This window comes from Schistocerca cancellata, chromosome 5 (genome assembly GCF_023864275.1).
Source record: "Schistocerca cancellata isolate TAMUIC-IGC-003103 chromosome 5, iqSchCanc2.1, whole genome shotgun sequence".
Taxonomy (NCBI): Eukaryota; Metazoa; Arthropoda; class Insecta; order Orthoptera; family Acrididae; genus Schistocerca; species Schistocerca cancellata.
Genome location: NC_064630.1, coordinates 436,553,200 through 436,570,537, shown reverse-complemented (window position 1 = coordinate 436,570,537; position 17,338 = coordinate 436,553,200).

Sequence of the window (17,338 nt, the reverse complement as noted above, 5' to 3'; positions counted from 1 at the left end):
GTTTGAGGCGCCTTGCAAGGACTGCGCCGGCCCTCCCTCCGGAGGTTCGGGTCCTCCCTCGGGCATGGGTGTGGGTGTTGTTCTTAGCATAAGTTAGTTTAAGAAGTGTGTAAGTCTGAGGACCGAAGACCTCAGCAGTTTGGTCCCTTAGGAACTCACACATTTGAACATTTGTGACACTGATTACGTTTAGTAGCAAAGGTGCCAAACGACAAGCACAAGTGACTTTCAGTTTGCGAGCGACTTAGCGCGGAACCTAGACGTAAGTTTGTTTGAGCACTAGCCGGACAGTTTACAAATGGCTCTGAGCAGTATGGGACTTAACATCTGAGTTCATCAGTCCCCAAGAACTTAGAACTACACTACTGGCCATTAAAATTGCTACACCAAGAAGAAATGCAGATGATAAACGGGTATTCATTGGACAAATATATTATACTAGAACTGACATGTGATTACATTTTCACGCAATTTGGGTGCATAGATCCTGAGAAATCAGTACCCAGAACAATCACCCCCGGCCGTAATAACGGCCTTGATACGCCTGGGCATTGAGTCAAACAGAGCTTGGATGGCGTGTACAGGTACAGCTGCCCATGCAGCTTCAACACGATACCACAGTTCATCAAGAGTAGTGACTGGCGTGTTGTGACGAGCCAGTTGCTCGGCCACCATTGACCAGACGTTTTCAATTGGTGAGAGATCTGGAGAATGTGCTGGCCAGGACAGTAGTCGAACATTTTCTGTATCCAGAAAGGTCCGTACAGGACCTGCAACATGCGGTCGGGCATTATCCTGCTGAAATGTAGGGATTCACAGGGATCGAATGAAGGGTTTAGCCACGGGTCGTAATACATCTGAAATGTAACGTTCACTGTTCAAAGTGCCGTCAATGTGAACAAGAGGTGACTGTAGACGTGTAACCAATGACACCCCATACCATCACGCCGGGTGATACGCCAGTATGGCAATGACGAGTACACGCTTCCAATGTGCGTTCACCGCGATGTCGCCAAACACGGATGCGACCATCATGATGCTGTAAACAGAACCTGGATTCATCCGAAAAATGACGTTTTGCCATTCGTGCACCCAGGTTCGTCGTTGAGTACACCATCCCAGGCGCTCCTGTCTGTGATGCAGCGTCAAGGGTAGCCGCAGCCATGGTCTCCGAGCTGATATTCCATGCTGCTGCAAACGTCATCGAACTGTTCGTGCAGATGGTTGTCTTGCAAACGTTCCCATCTATTGACTCGAGACTTGGCTACACGATCCATTACAGCCATGCGAATAAGATGTTCGTCATCTCGCCTGCTAGTGATACGAGGCCGTTGGGATCCAGCACGGCGTTCCGTATTACCCCCCTGAACCCACCGATTCCATATTCTGCTAACAGTCATTGGACGTCGACCAACGCGAGCAGTTATGTCGCGATACGATAAACCGCAGTCACGATAGGCTACAATCCGACCTTTATCAAAGTCGGAAACGTGATGGTACGCATTTCTCCTCCTTACACGAGACATCACAACAACGTTTCACCAGGCGACGGCGGTCAACTGCTGTTTGTGTATGAAAAATCGGTTGGAAACTTTCCTCATGTCAGCACGTTGTAGGTGTCGCCACCGGCGCCAACTTTGTGTGAATGCTCTGAAAAGCTAATCATTTGCACATCACAGAATCTTCTTCCTGTCGGTTAAATTTCGCGTCTGTAGCACGCATCATTTTTAATGGCCAGTAGTGTACTTAAACCTAACTAACCTAAGGACATCACTCACGTCCATGCCCGAGGCAGAATTGGAATCTGCCACCGTAGCGGTCGCGCCGTTCCAGACTGAAGCGCCTAGAACCGCTCGGCCACTCCGGCCGGCGACAATTTACAGATGGTTCGTTAGCTTTACCTTTATATTGACACATTAAATTGTCATTGAATAAACATGGATTTAATCCGTTTTTCAATCATCACCCGCTTACAGAGTGTTGTAAGAAGTTGAGTTCAATAATTTATATCTGATACGTGTTTTTTACCTTGTTCTGAATCAGTGTAAAATGATATGCTCATCTGACGGAAAAACTCTTCAACACTAACGGGAAAAAAATCGGAACACCAAGAAAGTGTTGCACGACGTGAAAAACAGTTGGTAGGCGTGTTTTTACGTCTGAAAGACGATGTCTATTCAAATTTCGCGCCAGTAGCATAAGAGAGGCGTTAGTAGCGCCACTATGAGGATGCAAATAACGTTTGCTTTAACTACACGCTATAACGATAGTGAGTGTTAGTTAGAGATTGGACGTGGTGAGTTGATGTTAGTCAAGAATGCTTTTAAGGTGACCAAGACCCCGTTATCAACATGTCACTGAGTTTTAACGAGGTTGTCTAATAGGGCTACGAAAAACTGGAAGTTCCTTCTGCGATATTGCGGAAAGACTTGGCAGGAATTTAGCCACTGCACACGATTGCTGGCAGCGGTGGTGGCGAGGAAGTACGACCGCAAGAAGACCGGATTCAGGGTGGCCACGTGGCACTACTGAAAGAGAGGACCATAGTGTACGGCTTATGGCTCTGGCTCATCGCACTGCGTATGTCGCACCAATTTGAGCAGCAGTTGAGACCACAGTGACAAAATGAACTGTTACAAATCGGTTATTTCACGGATAACTCCAAGACAAACGCCCTGCAGCGTGCCTTCCACCGACCCCAAACCACCACCATTTGAGACGTCAGTGGTGTCAAGCGAGAGTTCATTAGAGGTAGGGTGGAAGTCTGTTGCGTTTTCTGATGAAAGCTGGTTCTACCTCGGTGCCAGTGATGATCATGTGTTAGTTAGAAGGAGGCCAGATGAGGGCTTGCAAACAACCTGTCTGCATGCTAGACACACTGGGCCTACACCTGGAGTTATTGTCTGGGATGCGATTCTGTTATGACGGCAGGAGAACTCTCGTGGTTATTCCACGCACCCTGGCAGCAAAAGTCTGGTTATTCGACCTGTTTTGCTGCTATTCATGAATAGCATTTCAGGGGGTGTTTTCCAACAGGATAACGCTCGCCCACATATCGCTGTTGTAACCCAACGTGCTCTACAGAGTGCCGATATGTTACTTTTTCCTGCTCGGTCACCAGATCTGTATACATGGGGCATCATCGGATGACAACTCCATTGTCAACTACGAACAGCATTAACCGTCCCTGTACTCAGCGGCAAAATACAACAAGCATGGAAGTCCGGCACACGTAGAACACGATGCATACACGTTTGCATGCCTGCATTCAACATCCTGGCAGCTACACCGTTTATTAATGTACCACCATTTCAAATTTGCTATGGCTCATCTCGCGCTTACGTTAATCTTTGATTTTACAATGTTAATCACTTAAACATGTTACCTAGACAAATGTATTCCCGAAATTTCATTACTCAACATTAATCATGTTTTGGTGTTCTGATTCTTTTCCGCCAGTATAGTCGCACATTTTCAAGACAACTGGGGGCTGCTATTCACACGCACCTGTTAGGGTATCAACCAAAAAAATAAAAAGTTTTGATTACTAAGGCTCTCTAAGTTGACGCAAGCGGTGTACAAAATAACATCTGGACAGCGTCTATTAAGGCCGCAGAGAACGGTAGAATGTGGGTTAGATTCTTGTGAACGTGATGCTGAAGATGGGTAGCTCACAAAAGGCGAATTGAGGTCATTTCCGAAGGCGATGTTTAAGAGAAGCATATATTGCTAACAAATAATTCTATTGGATGGTCTCGGAAAAGTGAGCTGCCTAATCAAAATGAAAGAACAAGTACAACGCAATTTTTACCGGATAGGAAGAAACACAGAGTCCTATTGCTGCTCAGAGAGGCTCTGGTTTGAGAGAGCTGGTGGAAGACGTCTACTGGAGGCTTAGGTCATTAGTGTAAGTGATGATCACCAATAGAGATAACTGTTTGTCGTGACTTATCCTGTACAAGTATGGCGCAGGTGCCTACCGCAGGTGCTGCCTTTGCAGGTGCTCTGTACGGAAACTACACTGTCAACACACCTTTAGCCATGCAGCACCCAACATTGCCGACACATCTGAAGCCATACAGAACCCAATTCTGTCTACACCTAAATCCATGCAACAGCCAACAGCGTCTACATAATTAACACCAGACAGTGCCCAAAACTGAAAATATATGAGATGACACACATTACACAACATTACCAACACACCTGAAGCTTTGAAGAGCCAAACATCGCGAAAACTACTAAAGCCATACAGCACCAAACATTCCCAAAAGCCGTTAAGCGTGGTAACATTGACATTATACCGCAAGTCATACAGTACGCAACATTTCCAACACACCGACATCTACACAATGCCCATTATTGCGAAAATACCAAGGGCAGACAATACCCAATATTCCCTAGACATCTAATGCCATATAAGTGACCTACATTGTCAATACATTTGAAGCTATGTAGTACCCAGACCTACCGAGAATCTCTTTCTCGAAAACTGTCTTACTGCTTAAGATGGTGTCTTTAAAATCGTTGTATACCATTTGTTAATAATTACAAACTACAATAGACCTGCGTTACTTGTATTTATGTGCATTTCTCTGACTTCACCTGACTGAGGCAGCAGGGATTCTAGATAAATTGAATTTAAATGGTTACTTGACTTCACCCGTTCTATTTTCAAAAATTCGACAACGGTCATACAAGAGATGTCTGGGGATCAGCAGATCATGGACCATCGTGAAGAATTCTTAAATGCAGATTCATCGCAAACCACTTCAAGAGTATTACTTTCTGTTTTATCATCCTGACTTAATTTAGTATGACTTATAGAAGGTTCACCCTTTACTGAGCAACAGAAAACAACCGACTGTTTCAATTCGAATGCGTAATTGAAGCGTTTCTATCTCCTAGCCAAGTCTTAATAGTATCGTCAGCCTTAAGGTAATCAAACTGACGCTGAATACTGACGGAAATTATATATAGTAGAAAGTGTATTTGCTTTATAGCACTTCTCATTTTATGTAGACATGGCATCACTTTATATCTCATAACAATCGACTTCCTTGCAGCTAAGTGCGCACCTGACCACATATGTCACCGACAGTGCATATGTGAAAATGTTACTCTGAAACGTACAATACCTCATGATTTAAGGTCTTACAGTAAGGACATAGGACATTACATGGAACTAATAATTTTCTTATGTTTTGCTGTGATCCCACAGGCGCTGTGTGGACTATTTTGATTTTGATACAATTTATGAAGTACCAAGATCATGTACTTCATAATACGTACTTCCTTACACTGAGACAAAATATCTTCAGCAGTCTGAAAATTGCTGATATTTTTTACTAGTTGATACTATTAGAGATGCATACGCAATTTGCTTTCAGTGAATGAGTGGGAAACGTTTACCTACAGCATTTTCTCGTCTATTTACACTTACATGTGGTTGTAGTGTCTGTCGTACATTTTAGAAGGCTTCAGGAGTTTCAAATTGATTTTTTTGCCTGTTTCCCCTTACACATACCTTGCGATTCTTTTTATTCCATTATGAATGAGCAATTGGCTGCTTGAAGAATCACACCAAAAGAAGTGTGTATTCTGCACAACCCTAACAAAACTGGCGATGTGATGGATCGTAGATGATTACATTGGACATTTACTCAGATCTCTGAGAGTAGAGTCCCTGCCATATGATTGTGGAGAAAACATGAAGGAATGGAAAAAAGGGGGAAAATAAGAACAAAACGGTACAGTTGTCAGTTGATCAAAAACTTACTCACCCACCGTTTATTTTTATACGGATATTAAATATGCCAGTTTAATAGAAGGACAGTACATAACACTGACTTCAGCTGTAGGAGGAATGTTAAGGAAGGTTGCAAGGTATGCAACAAGTACAACTAGAAACGGGTTGCGGATTATCAGTAATCAACATCAAACTGTCATCTCTGGCTGTGAAAATGTGGTGTTGTGTTGTTGTTGTTGTCTTCAGTCCTGAGACTGGTTTGATGCAGCTCTCCATGCTACTCTATCCTGTGCAAGCTTCTTCATCTCCCAGTACCTACTGCAACCTACATCCTTCTGGATCTGCTTAGTGTATTCATCTCTTGGTCTCCCCCTACGATTTTTACCCTCCACGCTGCCTTCCAATACTAAATTGGTGATCCCTTGATGCCTCAGAACATGTCCTACCAACCGATCCCTTCTTCTGGTTAAGTTGTGCCACAAACTTCTCTTCTCCCCAATCCTATTCAATACTTCCTCATTAGTCATGTGATCTACCCATCTAATCTTCAGCATTCTTCTGTAGCACCACATTTCGAAAGCTTCTATTCTCTTCTTGTCCAAACTATTTACCGTCCATGTTTCACTTCCATACATGGCTACACTCCATACAAATACTTTCAGAAATGACTTCCTGACACTTAAATCTATACTCGATGTTAACAAATTTCTCTTCTTCAGAAACGCACTCCTTGCCATTGACAGTCTACATTTTATATCCTCTCTACTTCGACCATCATCAGTTATTTTGCTCCCCAAATAGCAAAACTCCTTTACTACTTTAAGTGTCTCATTTCCTAATCTAATACCCTCAGCATCACCCGACTTAATTCGACTACATTCCATTATCCTCGTTTTGCTTTTGTTGATGTTCGTCTTATATCCACCCTTCAAGACACCATCCATTCCGTTCAACTGCTCTTCCAAGTCCTTTGCTGTCTCTGACAGAATTACAATGTCATCGGCGAACCTCAAAGTTTTTATTTCTTCTCCATGGATTTTAATACCTACTCCAAATTTTTCTTTTGTTTCCTTTACTGCTTGCTCAATATACAGATTGAATAACATTGGGGAGAGGTTGCAACCCTGTCTCACTCCCTTCCCAACCGCTGCTTCCCTCTCATGCCCCTCGACTCTTATAACTGCCATCTGGTTTCTGTACAAATTGTAAATAGCCTTTCGCTCCCTGTATTTTACCCCTGCCACCTTCAGAATTTGAAAGAGAGTATTCCAGTCAACATTGTCAAAAGCTTTCTCTAAGTCTACAAATGCTAGAAACGTAGGTTTGCCTTTCCTTAATCTTTCTTCTAAGATAAGTCGTAAGGTCAGTATTGCCTCACGTGTTCCACTATTTCTACGGAATCCAAACTGATCTTCCCCGAGGTCGGCTTCTACTAGTTTTTCCATTCGTCTGTAACGAATTCGTGTTAGTATTTTGCAGCTGTGGCTTATTAAACTGATTGTTCGGTAATTTTCACATCTGTCAACACCTGCTTTCTTTGGGATTGGAATGATTATATCCTTCTTGAAGTCTGAGGGTATTTCGCGTGTTTCATACATCTTGCTCACCAGATGGTAGAGTTTTGTCAGGACTGGCTCTCCCAAGGCCGTCAGTAGTTCTACTGGAATGTTGTCAACTCCGGGGGCCTTGTTTCGACTCAGGTCTTTCAGTGCTCTGTCAAACTCTTCACGCAGTATCGTATCTCCCATTTCATCTTCATCTACATCCTCTTCCATTTCCATAATATTGTCCTCAAGTACATCGCCCTTGTATAGACCCTCTATATACTCCTTCCACCTTTCTGCTTTCCCTTCTTTGCTTAGAACTGGGTTTCCATCTGAGCTCTTGATGTTCATACAAGTGGTTCTCTTATCTCCAAAGGTCTCTTTAATTTTCCTGTAGGCAGTATCTATCTTACCCCTAGTGAGATAAGCCTCTACATCCTTACATTTGTCCTCTAGCCATCCCTGCTTAGCCATTCTGCACTTCCTGTCAATCTCATTTTTGAGACGTTTGTATTCCTTTTTGCCTGCTTCATTTACTGCATTTTTATATTTTCTCCTTTCATCAATTAAATTCAATATTTCTTCTGTTACCCAAGGATTTCTACTAGCCCTCGTCTTTTTACCTACTTGATCCTCTGCTGCCTTCACTACTTCATCCCTCAAAGCTACCCATTCTTCTTCTACTGTATTTCTTTCCCCCATTCCTGTCAATTGTTCCCTTATGCTCTCCCTGAAACTCTCTACAACCTCTGGTTCTTTCAGTTTATCCAGGTCCCATCTCCTTAAATTCCCACCTTTTTGCAGTTTCTTCAGTTTTAATCTACAGGTCATAACCAATAGATTGTGGTCAGAGTCCACATCTGCCCCTGGAAATGTCTTACAATTTAAAACCTGGTTCCTAAATCTCTGTCTTACCATGGTGTATCAATGGGCAATATACTAGAGTATTAGGCAATACACTTTGCATATGTATGAGCAGAGCGAGGTTGTGAGAGACGGAAAATACCTGCCTGGTCCAATAGCAGTGTTAGAGAATTACTGCCAAGCAAAGAAAGAGCCACCATAGATATAAACGAAGCCAAAGTCTTATAGACAAACAATAGCTGCGTGAAGTAAAATGAGCGTCAAGAGAAAATGCGATGGGGTGTTCAGTGAACTGGAAAGTAAAGCAACTGAATGAATCAAAATGAGCGTGAAGAGAGGAAGGGGGTGTTCAGTGAATAATAAAGAAAAATTCTGTCTACCGATCAATCAGAGTTATCTATCGAGTGGCTCAGTGATAATGGCGCTGTAACAGGGCGGAAAAACGGAATTCCGTCTTCCGAAATTGTTTCTCTGAAGAAAATCGTTCTACGGTTCCTCCTCTCAATCCTCTCTCAATGTCAAAATGACAGATGTTGGTGTAAGTGGTCATGGAACGAAATCAACTAAAATTTCTCAACAGAAAAGGGTGATTGAACCTGATTGGATACCTGGACTATTCTATCAAGACTCCTTCTACAAGAGAGGTCCTCAAATAAACGCACGTGAGTTAAGACTTTATAGCTGGCGACAGTCTGTTCAGAATTATGTAACACTTTTCTCGAAAGCATGTTATGAAATTTTTTGATATCAAAAATCTCCTCTGTAGGAGTCACCATGGATTCCACAAACATCGATCTTGTGAAACTCGTATACACCACACAAAAGGCACTAGATAGTGGAACTCAGGTACGTGCTGTGTTACTTGAAGTCCGAAAGGTGTTCAGTACAATTCCACAATGTCACCTCGTGAACAAAATGTAGGCTTACAACCTATCGGACCACCTCTGGAAGGAGATTGAGGGTTGCAATGAAATGTTATACATCATTTACTTTAAAGCTGTGTTTGAATGATCTGATGGATAACGTATGTCAATCCGTGATATTATTCGCTTGCAGATGATGTTGCTGCTTATAGGGAAGGCAGCATCAATAATATCACAAACTGTTTTAACGAGAGGAAGATTCGTTATGAATAGGAAGATAGGAAAAAGCATGTGTTACTGTGAACCGGTCACTTACACGTTCATTCTCTCACACTCAGAATCTAGAGCAAAACAATGTCAACAACAATGGTTCAGGTATACATACCGATCTCACAAGCCGAAAATGAGCAAGATCTATGATGCTACTCCAGGCGGGTGTAAAATGACTGTGCACAACGGAAAATACTGAACGCGAAAATGAAGATTTTGCCTTGTCTGACTACTCCCTGAAGCAGATCTTAGGATATCTTAATTGTGATATTATTTTCTCCTTCTTGCTCTTAACATATAAACTACAACCTAAACATAAATGAATAATTAAGGGAACTAGTAACTACTAAATGATAAATGTTGTTTCTGCTTATACATTTATTGTAGATTAAATACCCCTTTATATTACAAATATTTACATTTCCTAACTAATATTACTGATCAATTGCCCAAATCTGCCCCTTTTTATGGCTACGTGATCTAATATAAATAACGTGAGATGACTGAAATCATCTACGTACCAAACAGCAGAAAACACTACTTTCAAAGATGATCTACGGTGGTGCGCAACCTCAGTGGAAATAAAACTTAGGTGATCACAGCTGTTTAGCCTTATAGCCCTAATAAGCCGAAGCAATTAGCAACATCACCGAATGCACTGCGTCCGGTGCATCGGAGTGATGGTTCTCGTAAACGTCTGCGACGATGGAAGAACTCCAGCCACAAAATAAACTCTTTCGAACGCTAGGACGGCAGAAGGTGGTCCTCTGACTAGTATAATCTAATAATGTCTTCTCCTCTCTGTATTCTACAGACAAGAAACGCGAACTCCCAGCCACAAGGACGGAATTGAGATAACGTCTCTACATGAAACAGACAGAAGAAGTGCTCTCAATCAGTGAACGCTGCGTACTCAACAACGACTCCCTACCGGAGGCGAAATCCAGAATCGTATAAGTTCACAACAGGACAGTGCCTAACCGTTCTAACCATAAAATCTCCCTCGAGCAAAGACAGCAAGTCTGTCTGTACCAACACAAGCTGATGGTGAGCGACCGTCAAACAAGGGCGCTCAAAACGGAAGACCTCATTCTCTCCACCGCTAGCTTCCCAGCAAAGCTCGGCTCCCCTCCCTCGTAACTGCAGAAGGCGAATCATATTCTTGAAATCACGGAATATTCTCCCTCCCTACAGATTCTTCCGAACGCCGACCAACCACATTTTAGTCTTTTGTCGTCCAGCGTGGGAAGTTTGCGAGGAAATACCTATTCCCGAAAATTAGGAATTCATACAATGGTACGCTTCTCAGAGTAAAAATCCTCGGAAATAACCCAGTCTGCGTGATTTCCGAAGCAACGCTTCCTTATTCCACTCTGCTACGTCCAAGAGTTTGAGAGTTTCCGGTTATCCTTCCGGCCTAGCTACAACACCGGCCAGCCGCCACTCTATTGTGTTTCAGCGCTCATGTGCCCCAACCGTCCGTCTAGGGCCACTTCCTGTGTTAAGGAGGACCAACATACTTGTGCGGGCTTTTCCACCCAGGGCCTGAGTTACGCCTGCCGTTTCATTTCCACTGGCGTTCCAATCTCTACTAGTATAGGAAATCATTCATTACGCCGTTTTGATAATAAAGACACTCCATCACCTTTCATGCAAAAAACGTTAACAACCATTTACAAGATGTACACGACAGTGTCAGTCTTCTTTAAATATTCATATATACGATGTACAACGTATCAAATGATACCCTATTCCGGTTTTAAATCACGGCAAAGTACGTACGTGTGTGCTTGTAAGGTGCGAAATTATAGCCACCTTACAAAGAGAAATTGAATGGTTAACTCAATGCGGTGGCCTATAGCCTTGTGACTTCTGAGGACTGTAAATGTAACTAAACTGAATATATTAATTTTAAATGTATAAATTTTGTAATTATAGTTTAACACTGAAAGGAGTAAAATAAAATGTTGGTACCAGCAGAAATCTAATCAAGTTCCACAAACTGCCACTCCATGCATTAATCCACTCAGCCACTCTGAAATTACAACAATACCTTCTCAAAAATCTTTCAAACTCTATGCTTGCACAATACGCTATACGTAATTTCAAAGAAAAATACTGATCTGGTGTTATGAGCAACGTAGCACTTGTTGTGTCTGGTGTCACACCAGAGTATGCACATTTGAGAATAGACAGCTGCGCCCCTTCTCTGAGCTGATAGTAGCACGGCTATCATCATTTCAGCACTTGGCACTAGTTTCTAATTATCGCGGAGAGAGTGCTACAAAATATGTTTTCGACCGTTTTATTCACCCAACAGCATGCATTCCAAGAGATATGGTGTAATTTTAGTGTAATTTTAGGCTCACACTCGGGGAGAAATCGCACAATTTTAGTGCGATTTCCAGCTCACATTAGAAATAAAATGGCATAATTTTCCAGCGATATATACAGTATTTTGTAGTACATTAACGCATGATAATCAGCCGCCACTGGTAGCAGGAATGAGATAGGAGAAATATTCTTTGAGTTCTGCACTGAATTGCAAATACACTGTTCAAGAATCACGAAAGGAGGTGGTGTACTTGGAAGAGACCTGCAGACACGAAAAGTTACCAACTCGATAACTTCACAGCTGAGACACAGATTCTGAAACCATATATTTAATTGTAAGGCGTACCCAAAAGCAGACATAGATTCGGATGAAATTTGGCGATGATGAAGAGTAGGTCCAAGTTCAAGAGGACCGGCATAACAATTAACGTAATAGTACGTATTGGTGGACGATCATATGTGTTTGAAGTTCTCTGAGGAATGGATGTATCTAAAAAGTATAATCACCGAAGTCAGGCAGATACATGTAGGTATATGAAAGATAACGGTGAAGAAATTGTGGGTAACAGAAGTACTTCAATTAGTCGGGGATAGCGTGATAGAAGACGAAATGGGCTTCCGTTATTTAAGTCAGAGTTTGACAAAGTTTTGAAGGAGTTGCGATGAAACAAGACAACAGCGACGTATAATGTTCCTTCTGAGTTTCTAAAATCGTTGGGGTGAATGGCAACCAAAAGATTACTAAAGCTAGTGTGCATATTCTACGAGGCCAGGAATATATCATCGAACTTTCAGAAGGATATCAACAACAATATGCTGAAGATAACAAAGGTAGGTAAACGTGAAAAACATCGTGCCATCAGCTTCACAGCTCATAGAGCCAAGATGCTGACACGAATAACACTCAGAGTAAAGGAAAAGAGAATTGGGTATTTTTTAGATGAACTTCAGCTTGGCGACGGCGAACGTAATGATATTGGTGAAGCAGTTCGTACGTTTAGCTTGATAAAGGAGGCAAGGTTTACGAAAAATCAAGTTACGTTCATTGGATTTGTCAACTGAGAAAAGGCGTTTGACAATGTAAAATGGTACATGATATTAGAAATTCTCTAGAAAATAGGTGTAATCCATACTGAGAGGCAGGTTATATTCAGTATGTATACGAACAAAACGGGAGGCATAAGAATGGAAGACCAAGAACGAAGTGCTCGTATTAAAGTGTTGTAAGATATGGATGCAGTTTTTCGCCCCTCATGTCAAAGTAGGTTAAGACGGAAAGAGAGGAAGGTCAGAAATGGAATTAACTTCGGGGTGACAGGATGGAAAGGTAATATTCGCTATGACATTGCCATCCTCTGTTTACAAAATCGGTGCTCGACAAATTCTAAAGTATTGTTTGTCAGTTTGTAACACTTAACAAACAGGAATAATAGAGCAGAGCCAAGGAAGAGCAGTGCATGAGTTTGTTTAGTAATCGCAAAAGTGTCACTACACGGCATCCAGCTCCAGTAGCAAACGCTACAAGAGCAGCACTCTGAGCCACGTAAAGGTTTATTGTTAAAATAAAATCAATGAAACTGTAGCTCATTGGGAGGCTTACTGACAGTCGTTCTTCCTGTGCTCCAGTCACGGCTGGAACAAGAAAAGAGAGAATTGGTAGTGACACACCAATCACCGTAAGGAGGCTTGTGGGGTACTCCATCTGATGAAAAGTATCTGGACACCTATCAGTCGACGTTAATATGGTGCGTGTCCACCGTCCGCCTATATCAAGGCTTGACCTACACTACTGACCATTAAAATTGCTACACCACGAAGATGACGTGCTACAGACGCCAAATTTAACAGACAGGAAGAAGATGCTGTGATATGCAAATGATTAGCTTTTCAGAGCATTCACACAAGGTTGGCGCCGGTGGCGACACCTACAACGTGCTGACATGAGGAAAGTTTCCAACCGATTTCTCATACACAAACAGCAGTTGACCGCCGTTGCCTGGTGAAACGTTGTTGTGATGCCTCGTGTAAGGAGGAGAAATGCGTACCATCACGTTTCCGACTTTGATAAAGGTCGGATTGTAGCCTATCGCGACTGCGGTTTATCGTATCGCGACATTGCTACTCGCTTTGGTCGAGATCCAATGACTGTTAGCAGAATATGGAATCAGTGGGTTCATGAGAGTAATATGGAACGCCGCGCTGGATCCCAACGGCCTCGTATCACTAGCAGTCGAGATGACAGGCATCTTATCCGCATGGCTGTAACGGATCGCGCAGCCACGTCTCGATCCCTGAGTCAACAGATGGGGACGTTGGCAAGACAACAACCATCTGCACGAACAGTTCGACGACGTTTGCAGCAGCATGGACTATCAGCTCGGAGACAATGGCCGCGGTTACCCTTGACGCTGCATCACAGACAGGAGCGCCTTCGATGGTGTACTCAACGACGAACCTAGGCCCACGAATGGCAAAACGTCATTTTTTCGGATGAATCCAGGTTCTATTTACAGCATCATGATGGTCGACGAACCTAGGCCCACGAATGGCAAAACGTCATTTTTTCGGATGAATCCAGGTTCTATTTACAGCATCATGATGGTCGCATCTGTGTTTGGCGACATCGCGCTTAACGCACATTTGAAGCGTGTAGTCGTCATCGCCATTCTGGGGTTTCACCCTTCGAGATGGTATGGGGTGCCATTGGATACACGTCTCTGTCACCTCTTGTTCGCATTGACGGCACTTTGAACAGTGGACGTTACATTTCAGATTTGTTACGACCCGTGGCTCTACCCTTCATTCGATCCCTGCGAAACCCTGCATTTCAGGAGGATAATGCACGACCGCATGTTGCAGGTCGTGTACGCGCCTTTCTGGATACAGAAAATGTTCGACTGCTGCCCTGGTCAGCACATTCTCCAGATCTCTCACCAATTGAAAACGTATGATCAATGGTGGCCGAGCAATTGGCTCGTCACGATACGCCAGTCACTACTCTTGATGAACTGTGGTATCGTGTTGAAGGTGCATGGGCAGTTGTACCTGTACACGGCATCCAAGCTCTGTTTGACTCAATGCCCAGGCGTATCAAGGCCGTTATTACTGCCAGAGGTGGTTGTTCTGGGTACTGATTTCTCAGGATCTACGCACCCAAATTGCGTGAAAATGTAATCACATGTCAGTTCTAGTATAATATATTTGCCCAATGAATACCCGTTTATCATCTGCATTTCTTCTTGGTGTAGCAGTTTTAATGGCCAGTAGTTTATGTTGGAGACACTTTCAGTGAAGTGTGTGGATGTCTGTATACGAATGGCAGTCCATTATTCCCCAAGAGTAGAAATCAGAGAAAGTTGTGATGTTAGACTCTGGTATCTGGAGCGAAGTGAACGTTCTAACTCATCGAAAAAGCGTTCCATTGGGTTGTCAGGAATCTGGGCATCTTAATCACGAAATGCACGCCCATTCCGTAACATTACCTCCTCTGTATTTCGTTGCTGGCACTAAACATGATGTCAGGTAATGTTCTACAGGATTCAACAAACTGAAACCTTTCCGTCGGATTGTCTCAGGGTAGAACGTCATTCATCGTTCCAAATCACTCGTTTCCAGTTATCCACTGACCAGTGGCATCGCTCTTTACACCATTTCAAGCACAGCGCAGCACTAACTGCACAAATGTGTGGCTTTTGAGGAGCTACTCAATCACTGCACCCCATTCTTCTCAGTTGCCTGCGCGTAGCCACTGTGCTAGCTGGACCGCTGGTAGCACTTTGGCACTCGTAAGTGATTCCTTCCTCTGATTTCATGAGATGTTTTACAATCACCCTTCTCAATGCTCGACAGCCTCTATACGTCAGTGCATGAGATCTGCCTGGTCTTCTTGGTTTAGCTATGGTTGTTCTTTAGCGTTTTCACTTCACTATCATATTATCAATAGAACTTGAAACGTCCCCTTGGAAAAATTATGAATAACTGTGCTGGTAAATTTCTACGTTATTTGATTTTAAAACAGCTGAGCAAAACTCAACGTACTCAAAGTTTTCTGTTTACTTATTCTGATCATTACTAAACTGACACACAATATTTTTTAGCGCAACGCAATCTGACTTTCAATAATCCCTACAAAAAAAAAAAAAAAAGAAAAAAAATGGCCTTGACTAACAATAACCTATACCTTTCATGAATCACTTACCTCACAAAAATCTTCGTTACTCGAACTACTGCAATACAGCGAGCGCCAATACTGCCTGCTAAATAAAAGATTCTAACTACTGAAGGCACTAACTACTGATAGGCATAGTTAGCAAATGAAAAATTTTGATAGAGAACAAACAATGTATTTACCTTAATAATGTCCGAAAGTCATCCAGATCGTCCGCTTATAGCAACCTCTCAAAACTCTGGCATCTCTCTCTCCACATCCACCACTGCTGGCGGCTCACCTCGAACTGCCCAACGTGCTGTTCACATCCAACTGCCCAACACTACACAAGTGAATATTCCAACAATGAGTCCAACCAGCCACAGACTGCACACAGTACAGTCAGTGATTTTCATACGTGGCGTTACCAACATAAAAACCTAAACAGCCTACTGACAAACTGAAACGTCCTTGGTGGATTCTGTTCCTGGCCGACCTATACTGCTTCTCTACTGACAACACAATATTCCCCGCCACCTGTTATTCCAGAGGGTCCACCTCCGTGACAGCTAGTGGTCAATTCCACATTACGTGGGAGTGTCCGTATATTTTTAATCAGATATAATGTACATTCACAGACAAAAAAAATTACGATTTTGCTGTCTCGGCAATGAATAATAAACAGCTGATTGGCAAATCAGAATATGAGGCCGAAGTGGGTGAATGATGTGCATTTCAGAAACAGGTGGAGAGCATTATTATTTAGTATTTAGGTGTGTAGGCTGACGACTTATCTTAGAAGGAAGATTAAGGAAAGGCAAATCTACGTTTCTAGCATTTGCAGACTTAGAGAAAGTTTTTGACAATGTTGACTGGAATACTCTCTTTCAAATTCTGAAGGTAGCAGGGGTTCAATACAGGGAGCGAAAGGCTATTTACAATTTGCACAGAAAGCAGATGGCATTTACACGAGTCGAGGGACATGAAAGGGAAGCAGTGGTTGGGAAGGGAGTGAGACAGGGTTGTAGCCTCTCCCCGATGTTATTCAATCTGTATATTGAGCAAGCAAGAAAAGGAAACAAAAGAAAAATTCGGAGTATGTATTAAAATCCATGGAGAAGAAATAAAAACTTCGAGGTTCGCCGATGACATTGTAATTCTGTCAGAGACAGCAAAGGACTTGGAAGAGCAGTTGAACGGAATGGACAGTGTCTTGAAACGAGGATATAAGATGAACATAAACAAAAGCAAAATGAGGATAATGGAATGTAGTCGAATTAAGTCGGATGATGCTGAGGGAATTAGATTAGGAAATGAGACACTTAAAGTAGTAAAGGAGTTTTGCTATTTGGGGAGCAAAATAACTGATGATGGTCGAAGTAGAGAGGATATAAAATGTAGACTGTCAATGGCAAGGAGTGCGTTTCTGAAGAAGAGAAATTTGTTAACATCGAGTATAGATTTAAGTGTCAGGAAGTTGTTTCCGAAAGTATTTGTATGGAGTGTAGCCATGTATGGAAGTGAAACGTGGACGATAAATACACTCCTGGAAATTGAAATAAGAACA